Here is a 10,268-nt window from a genome sequence, read left to right on the forward strand (position 1 = left end):
TGTGCTGAGTTGACACCTGGTGCTCAGTACCCGTTGAGTTGGAGGGGAGGTTGATTTACCTCTGACTTTTCAGGAACTTACACATTGCACAACACAGGGAAGCCCTATTGATTTTTGTGGATGGGGTTGAGCTACTAATGCGCTCTGGCTTAATTCATTCTGGCAAGTGTGACGGGAGGTGCAGGGCCCCAATGCTGCAGGGTGCTGAGAGCCCCTGCATCAAGCAGGACATGGCGTTTCTACCTCCCTGCTGTTGTGGGATAATCTTTTTGCACACTGTAAAGAAGTACAGGTGCCTAAGGCACCTTCTGATTGGTTTAATACAAAGCTGAATGCAATAGCTAGGCAGGAGAGGATGGGCGGGATTTCTGGGCAGAGAGAGGAACTCAGAGGGTTAGAATCTAGGTTAGCAAGAGACGCCAGTGGGAGACAGAAGCAAGTTGGATGCAATAAGTGGGAGAGAGGTAAAAAGCAATGTGACAGAACATAGATTAATAGAAACAGGTGAATTTAAGTTATAAGAGCTAGTTGGGAACAAGCCTAAGCTAAAAGCCAAGCTTTTATAATTAATAATAAGTCTTCTGTGTCATTATTTGCAGGCTCGTGGTCCCAAAAGAAAGTCCGACCACACCTTGCTTTCTGCACACAAGTCTTCCCAGCCACACAGAAGATGTGGATTGGCGTATTACATCCCCTAAACCCAAGTTCCAAAGGATGAGGAGTAAACTTTTTAATCTGTTTGGGGAAGACAATATTTCAAAAGCTGGGACAGAAATAGGCATGCATTATGTTGCTACCGTGTACCAGACCCTTTCCTATTGTTTGATGTTCAAAGCAACCTTAGAAAATGCTACCACCCTCTGAATAGACTCAGGAACAGGCTAAGAGAAGCTAGGCAACCTGTATGGTGTCTGGATATTGGCTGTGCTAGAATTCGACCTCGGCTGGCAGGTCCCAGCTATGCTTTTTTCTACTTTTGGTACCATCCCTCTCTCCAAATGGAGAGAAAACTTGTTTGTTTTGAATGGTCACCTTACTAGGTTGCCTGGATTGGCCTTGAACTTCTGGGTTCAAGTGATCTTCTGGCCTCAGGTTCCTGAGTAGCTGGGACTATGAGCATGCACCAGTGTGTAAAACTAATGAAGAATTCTGTCCAAACACTTCTTTTATTATATGAGCAGAGATCTTCGCTGGCCTTCTCCTTGCTACCGTGGGGGCGGGGGGCAGTGGACAAGAGGACAAAGTGGGGCTTCTGGTCTGTGACTGTGTCTCCTCCTCTTCCTGCCTGTGCTCCAGCCGTCATCAAATGTGGGTCTCAGAGTCAGGCCATGGATATTGAAGCTGGCATGTCCACGAAGCTGAGTTTGGTGGGCCATCTTATAATCCTAACAGTCTGAAGGTCGAGACAGAAGCACAAATCCAGCCTGGTCTATAATAGCCAGCCATTATCTCAGAAAGAAAAAACCAAAAATCACCTGATTGGGGTTGTATAGATTAGTGGTAGAGTGCCTGCCTGCCTGCCTGCCTGACTTGCACAAGGCTCTGGGTTCAAGTCCCAGCACACACACACACTTCTTTTCAGTCAGCAGTCAGGTGTGGTAGCACACACACACACACACACACACACACCTGTAATCTCACTACCTGGGAGATAGCAGCAGGAGGATCAGGCTATTGTCAAATGGTTTGGATAGGAAAGGCCCCTGGAGACTCAAGTGTTTGAATGCTTGACCCATAGGGAGTGGCACTATTAGGAGGTGTGGCCTTGTTGGAGGAAGTGTGGCATTGTGGGTGTGGGCTTTGTGGTCTCACACCCTCAAACTACTACCAGTGTGGGACACAAGTCTCCCTCTGCTGCCTGCAGATCAAGGTGTAAAACTCTCAGCACTTTCTCCAGCACCATGTCTGCCTGCACACCGCCACATCCTGCCAGACCGTAATGGGCTAAACCTCTGAACTGTAAGCCAGCCCCGATTAAATGTTTTCCTTTGTAAGAGTTGTGTGGTCACGGTGTTTCTTCAGAGCAATAGAAACCCTAATTAACACACTTATCTTCACTTGGGCGGTGTTGGCCCACACCTTTAATACCAGCTCTTGGGAGGCAAAGGATTCCAGGGAGTTCCAGGCCAGCCTTGTCTACAAAGGGAGTTCCAGGATAGTCAGGACTGTTACTCAGAGAGAAACCCCATCTCAAAAACAAAACAAACAACCCAAACAAACAAAGACATTTATTCTCATCTACGTCACAGGTACTGGGCCAGTCTGGGCTGCCACTCCCCTCAATATATAACAGTCAAAACCCAGACTTCTACTTTCTAGAAACAGGTTCTAGGCCTCTGAGAGACAGAATTCTAGGGCCCCAAATACCTGAAATTTAGCCTAGCAAGTCAGGTGGAGGTTTTGCACAGGCATCCCCTGCATTGTCCTGTGGAGAAGGATGTTTGGGTTATCAGGTATAAAGACCCCTCCCAACTGGAGGGTTCCCAGGGCTTTACCAAAACCCTCCCTCCCACTAAACCTGATGAGTATAACTGCCTGCTCCTTTGAAATAGTTTTCCTCTTGACTTGCTCTACAGTTTGTACAGTCTCTGCACCTCATGAACGCAGAGGTGTGAGCAGCATTCACGGAAATGCAAGCAGTAGAACCCAGCGCATAGAGGGGAGAGGATGATCAAGCCTGGAAAGGAGGGGGAATCTGCTGGAGAGGCTTCCCAGGGCTGCCGGCAGCATGGGCAGTAATACCGCTTCCTCAAATCTTTGCGTGCTCCATTAGAGGGGCTGGATTGGAGGTCGCCTGGGTGGAGACTAGGGACTTCTAGAACTGGGGAGGGCTACCGCTGCGCGCGCACACACACACACACACACTACTCGGTTCATTGCCACTTTCCTTTTGAGAGACAGAGATGCCCTTGAGTCTGGCTGGCTGTCTGTGTTGGCCCAAGCAGTCCAAGGAAAGCGTGCTTTCAAACTCACTTGGCTCAGTCACCAGGAGCCACGCAGCTTTTCCCTTGTTCACTGAGACAGTGGGGCTTACAGCCCCAAGCAGACAGGTAAGCACCCCACAGGCCCTGAGAATAGCGTGGCCTAAAGGTTACAGGAAGCTCTCCAGGTGACAGCCCTAGCTGGGCCTGTACTGCCACTGTTCAAGGCACCAGGAACGAGAGAGAGGAAGCTGCCTCAGAAGTGAAGGTCCCACCTTGGAAGAGACCATCCTTACCTAACTATAGGTCCTGCAGGTTGTCTTCCCAAATCTCCCAAGTGTGGGGGTGGTTTGTTACCTAGCAATAGACACCCGGAACAACAGTCTAGAACTTTCTGGAGGAATCGGAAATTTGAACAGGTTCTAGGACATTCGCCTATGTTGTTACGGTTTGAATGTGACATGTCCTCATGGGCTCGTATGTTTGAACACTTAGTTTGTGGTACTGTTTGGGCTGCGGCTTGGCCAGCGGAAGTGCGTCACTGGGGATGGGCCTTGGTTCTAGTCCCTGATTCATCAAGATGTGAACAAGCAGCAGCTGCAAGCTCTTGCCATCACAGATGCCTCCCAACACCACGCCTTCCCTGCCCGGCTGGGCCTGCCTTACCCTGGCAACTGTGAGCCCAGATAAGCCGCTCCCCTCTCAAGCCGCTTCTTCTGGCTGTCATAGCGGTGAAGAAAGCTGATCTCTGCTGACCCGAACAGGCTCCCTTTGCTCTGAACGGTGCCTTCCGCCCATCAGAGCTCAGTCAGCAGAGTGCAGCCAGGCTTCTTCCCTGGTGTGTACAGCAACGTGTGAAGGACTGGCTAGCCACATGTGAGGGAGGGGCTTGCTACCCACAGCCACCTTCTCCCGTCCTGCCAGCACCCAGGCAAGCAGAACTGAAACACACTTACAGTGGGCCCTCCTAGCCCCTCAAGCATCTCCAGGATTTGGGGAGGCCCCACTTCAGACCTTGGAAGCTTCTCCCTCACACCAGTGAGTCATCTTGACACATGAAGCATTTGTCAGAAGCAGATATAAAAATACACCCATGGGCTGTTTTTTTTTTTTTTCCTTCTTTTTCTTATGAGGAAAAAGGAAGGGAGAGAGGGGGAGAGAGACAGACAGAGCAGGGAGATAGAGAGAGCATATCTCACAGTGATGTGATCTGAGGTCTGCGAGCTATTTTGAAGTCATCCATCTTGCCTCCTGAGACAAGTCACTTTCTCTGACTCCACCAGCACTTGGCCTTGGTGGCAGCCAGCCAAGAGTGGCGCCCTCCCTTCTTCAAGGAAGCCAGGTGTGGGAAGGAAGCAGGACTGTTTGGTCTCTAGGATATCCATTTAAAAGCCTCTCTGGGTTGGTGGCTTTTCTGACAGCAATAGCCCTGAGGAGGACAGGCAGCTAGTGAACAGAAGGGTGGGGTGGGCCTCAGTCACTGATGGAGGCACGGCGGTCCTTCCCTCTCCACTTCCTGGATGGAGGGCTCTTTGCCTTTGTTGACAGCTGTCGCGGGGTCACTCACTGTATTTGCAGACATAATCTCGTTCGTCCTCGAAGCAGTCCGTGTCACAAATTCCATTTTCTAACTGAGGAGAAGGGGGCTCAGAGAAGCCAAGTATTTCATCCAAAGTCACACAGCGAAAATGACCAGGAGCCTGAGTTTAAATCCAGGTTTGGTATACTGCAAAGGGCGTCACTGCCCCCTCCCCTTCCCAAGCTTGTTGTCACCTGACTCCATCCCTTCAAGAGGTGACAGAGTAATGTTTCTAGGGGAGTGTGACTAGGGGGCCTCATCTGAGGGTCTAGCTTCTGCACAACATAATTCAATATGCTAAAAACGTTTGAGACCAGGATTTCAGAAGGGACCCTTGCCTACGCCAGAGTCATTTGCCACCTGGCCTATGTTTACCGAGCTCCTACTTTGTGCCAGGCATTGTGTTGGGCACAGGGCACAGGGACAAGGAGCTCCAAGGAGCAAGAAGGCAGCTGGCTGTACTGGAAGGCCTCACAGACCAACTCTGCAACCCGAAGCTGTCCTCAGGTCGTGGAGTGTGTCTGAGGTGCCTGGCCTGAAGTTGTTCCTGGAATTTGATATCCCGTCGCCCGCCCGGTGAGAATCCGGTTGTTAGAGGCAGCCTCCCATCCTGCACAGCACACAGCAGGATGTTCTCACCAGCAGATCAATGAAAACATTAACTGCATCCAGAGGAGCCGCCGGCCCCAGGAAGCCACTTCAGCAGGAAGTGACCTGTGCTGGTGGAATCTGCAAAGGCAGCAGATATTCAGGAGGGTCTGTTGGCGAGGGTGACCCAGAGCTGTCCCCCACCCCGCCCCCTGGGGGGATGTCATCTCAAGGATGCAGTTCTGATCCCGTTGTGCTCTCAGCCGAGCGGAGGGGTTGACAATGCATCTTGAACCTGTGTCCGGAGGGAGCCATTCCTGGTGGGTGGAATTTAGAGGGTTCCTTCCACTTTGGACCCTGAACTTCAGGAGCAGGGGTCAAGGTCAGGTCTCAGAAACATCCAGGGTGTGGCCTGCTGGCAGATGAGACTCAGCTAAGAATGCACAGCTGGCTGCTGCAGCTCATCTGTAGCATCCATGCCAATAGCATCAAAATCCTAACGATGGCACATTCTAGAAATGAAACAATTCGTAACTTTCACTACACAGTCTTGTAATTGTTCTATTTTTCTGTTTGTTTGTTCGTGTGTGCGCATGCAGGTGTACATGTGTGTGTGGGTGTACATGCATGTGTGGCGGGGGGGGGGTCAGAGGTCAACTTCACTCAGGTGTTGTTCCTCAGGAGTAGTTTGCTTTAAAACAAATTTATCACATTTAATTCATTAATTTCATGTGTGTGTCCGAGTGTGCACCTGCCGTGGCACACGAGTGGAGGTCAGAGGACAACTTTTGCGAGACCCAACTCTGGTCTCCAGGCTGGGCAGCAAGCGCCTTTACCCTCTGAGCCATCCCACTGACCCCATTTTCATCTGTGCGTGTGCGTGCAAACATGCCACTGCATACTAACATGTGGAGGTCAGAGGATCACTTTCAGGAGTTGTCTCTCTCCTACCAGCCAGGTCCTAGTGATCCAACTCCAGGTCACATGACTTGGTGGCAAGCAACTTTATCCACTGAGCCATCGCCAAGGCCCCACTTTGTTTTCGGAGACAGAATCTCTCATGGGCCTGGATCTTGTCCATCAGGGTATGCTAGCTGGCCAGTGGAGAGCCCCACAGACTTGCCTGTCTCCGTAGCCCAGCAGGGATTACAAAGCCACACCACCGAGTCTGGGTTTTGTACATGGGGTCTGGGTGTTGGACTCAGGCCCGTGAGCTTCAAAGGCATGTGCTTTTATCAACTGAGCTACGCCCCCGGCCCCATATTGATGTTTTAAGACTGGGTTTCTTGTAGCCAAGACTGGTCTCACATAGCTGAGGACGACCTTGAACCTCCTCCTCCTCCTCCTCTTCCTCCTCCTCCTCCTCCTCCTCCTCCTCTTCCTCCTCCCTCCTTGCTGGGGCACTGTGCCCACCGGAATTGTTCCATTTTATTATGACTAATGTCAGTCTCTAGGTTCACTAAACTTATAAAGGAAATGTTATCACAGATCTGCTTGCATGGGGTAAAGTATGATGTGTATAGGGTTCCCCAGTTTCAAACACCCCTCGGAAGTATAACATGTAGCCCTTGTGGATAAAGGAGACCACGGAACAGTCTTCACTGTACCCACATTACTCCCCAATGGGAACACTGTCACGTGTCACTTGTGGGCTCCTCAGACTACAGACTTGGCCCTGTGTCCCGCCACGAGCCCAGGGTGATGGAGCGCCAGGGATACGCATCCTGGACATGCTCTGATCTGAATGACTGACAGACTGTTTTCTGAGGTAGCCAGCCGCCGGCCATGAGTCAGTCAAGGAGGCAGCCTTGGGAGACGCTACTCTGCCCACGTCTGGACTGTGGCTTCCAGATGCAGAACTGTGAGGGAATAAATGTCTGATCCTTCCTCTGCCTGTCTGTGATGTTCATAATGTCGACCTTCGCGCACCAGCAGCAGCGACAGATTCCTCCGGTCCAACGGCACCATGGTGGCACTGGAGAAAACTGGAGGCCAGGTCTATGGAGGAAGGACCATATCAGGTGCTGGCACACGGACAGCACCACCTGTCACCCTGGTTTTTCTGCCCTTTCCAGACGTCCTTTCTGTCTTTCTCCAGACAAATAGGAGGCCACTATATGAGTTGCCTCCTGCTCCCTGAATCCCCTCACTCCCCAGTTTTTTGCTCTAGATTACCTGGCTAGGATGGAGGGTGCTGTCCCCCAACCTGGTCTCCGGCATTGGAAACCAGTCTGGCCCTCTTAGTGGGGTGCCCCGACCAAATAAATCATCGTTTTCAGTTCTTTGGAGACAGTGATAGTGCTGACAAATGCCTCAGTGGTTTGTCCTGGGCTTTGGCGTTGGCCTCTTTCCACAGTGTAAATTCTCCCACGGTGGCTGCTGTCACGAGGTCACAGAATAAGGGGCACCCAGTTGTCATCTCTAGCACGGCATTGCTGCGGGAACCTCCCCCCCCATTATCTTCAGCAATAACAATAAACAGGCCCTTATCTAGTTGAGGCCACCTCACCAATGGTGTTTATGAGAGAATAGTTCACAGAGTGGACGATGGTTAAAAGTGTTCCAAGCAAGTCGAGGGAGGGCATGGGAAAGTCTGGCAGCCGTTGTGCCCTTGAAAGGGTCCCCTCCACTTGCTCCCAGGACACTACAAAAAAAAAAAATTAAGTAGAAGTAGGGCCAGCCAGGGTCTGTCGGATGAGGACTCTTGCTGTTGTCTTCAGGGAGCACCCCCTTCCTCACACAATCACTCCTTCTGTTCCCAAGCTCTGACTCCCTCTCAGTCCCATCCAAGGCCAGCCACCATAAAGGCCACCATTGATGGCCACTTCCTCTGCAGGAGGCCCTGGCTAGGCCCTCCTAGCCCCTTTCACACAGAATTCACATCACTGCCCTGTGGACTCATGGGGTGTGGTCTCATCCAGTAGCTGAAGTTCAAGGTCAGAGGAATGGGTTTGAGGTTGGGGGGGGAGCAGAGCTGGTTTTTCTGGACAGCTTTTCTGAGGTGCACTGAGCCACCCAGAGGGGCCGAATAAAGTGATAACAGTGACCACGGCTTACAAGTTACTGAAAAATTCATTTAAAATGTAAGGATGGATGGGTGGCACACACCTGAGAACTAGCACTTGAGAGGCTAAGGCAGGAGGATTGCCTTGAGTTTAAGGTCAGCCATAGCTAAGATGACCCTGTCTGGAAAGAAAAAACAAAAACAAAAAAAAAACCAAGTCACTACCACCACCACCACCAACAAAATGTGGAATGGAGAAAGAAGCCCAGTGGGTAGAATGCTTGCTTAACTTGCTAACACCACATAAAATAGGTGTGGTGGTGCAAGCTTGTGATCCCAGGACTCTGGAGGCTGAAGGAAGAGAATCAGAAGTTCAAGGTTATCCTTGGCTACAAGACTCTCTAAAGAAAAAGAAAAGAAGGAAGCATAACAATACAGTGTGTATTTTGTCCTTTCTTCTTGAATCCACACCCCCTCTGAAGCTGGCAAGGCAAAGCTCCTGCTCTCACTCAGAGAAGGTATGTGACTTTCCTGGGCCTCAGACTCTCCCCTTTCATTCCCTAGGGGGGGCTGGCTTTGGCTTCCTGCTTTCCCCCCTTCTCGTGGCTCTGAAAAGAGTGCTTTCCGGGGCGTTTGGGACAGCTCCAAGATCCCAGTGTCCTTGCCACTGGCACTGTCTGGGTGGTGGGAAAGGAAATATCTCGCTTTCCCCTCCAGCCAACCTCCGGCTGGCCGCGCTGGCACCTGGGCGGGGAAGAAGGGAGAATAGAGCCATTCAGTCTTTTCCTGCTGCAATCACAGATTGCAAAATCCTGGCTTCTTTCTGCACTTTATGGAGGGTGGTGACTCGGAGCCATGCAGGGAGTCCCACACTTGCCCAGGTGCCAGAACCAGGCTCCTCAGGTCACATGCTACTTTAGGATAGCCAACCCCAGGCTGGGCTGGTGTGAACCCCTTAAAATACCGCAGCCGCCCACAGTTCGCTCCTCCGATAGCCAGATGCCCTGGGTGGGAGGGGTCAAGCCGAGTATCAATTAACAACTGGACATTGATTTGTCCAAGGTCACGGGAGGATGACCCCTGAGGAACCCTGCCGATCTGACTCTCAGACTCCAGGTCTGGGGCAGTGGGGAGAGGCTGCCAGGAGGGGCTCGAGCAGAAAGCAAGAAGAGGAGGCCTGCAGACAGACTGGCTCAAGGATAAATCAGCGCTCTGCAGCAGCAGGCAAGCCGCCCACCCGCTCTGAGCTCTCCTTTCTCCTCTTAAGTTGAGGAAATGCTATTCTTAAGCACTTGGAAGGCTGTCTTTGGCACCCCAGACTTGTGATTCCAGCTACTCAGGAGGCTGAAACAGGAGGATCCCAAGTTTAAGGCCCTCCTGGGCCACAGAGAGTATATCCAAGGGCAGTCCAGGCAACTTAGTGAAATATCCCAGTTCAGAAATTTAACAAGTGGCCGGGCGATGGTGGCGCACGCCTTTAATCCCAGCACTCGGGAGGCAGAGGCAGGAGGATCTCTGTGAGTTCGAGACCAGCCTGGTCTACAGAGCTAGTTCCAGGACAGGCTCCAAAGCCACAGAGAAACCCTGTCTCAGAAAAAAAAAAAAGAAGAAGAAATTTAACAAGTGCTGGGACTGGAGAGATGGCTAAGCAGTTGAGAGTACTGACTGCTTGTCCAGAGACCCTGCGTCAGAGTCCTAGTACCCACACGGAGGCTCACAACCACCGGTCACTTCAGTTTCAGGTCACATAGCGCACAGACGTCCATGGAGGCAAAACACCCATAGAATAAAATAAATGTTTAAAACATTTTAAGAGGTTAAAAAAGGCTAAATACATCTCAGTGGTGGAGTGCTTGCCTAGCATATATGAATTCAGTCCCCTATACTGCAAAAAAATTAATGAGCCTGGATTCTAGGACTTGAAATGCCTGGAATATAGTTCAATAATAAAGCACTTGCTTAGCCTGTATAGAGCCCTGGGTTTGACTGTAATACATACATACATACATATACACATACATACATGAATGAAGTACACATTTTAAAAATTAATATTATTGGCAGAGTGAAGATGAAGAGAATGTTTAGAGATTATAGGAACTGTTGTGCAGGTATTCAAGTGAGTGTGTGTGCGTGCGCGCGTGTGTATATGTGTTGTGCACGCGCACGTGCACAG

Source organism: Alexandromys fortis, unplaced genomic scaffold, assembly GCF_014885135.2.
Source record: "Alexandromys fortis isolate MF-2015 unplaced genomic scaffold, M_Fortis_MF-2015_v1.1 scaffold_2_1_26212458, whole genome shotgun sequence".
NCBI classification, from domain to species: Eukaryota; Metazoa; Chordata; class Mammalia; order Rodentia; family Cricetidae; genus Alexandromys; species Alexandromys fortis.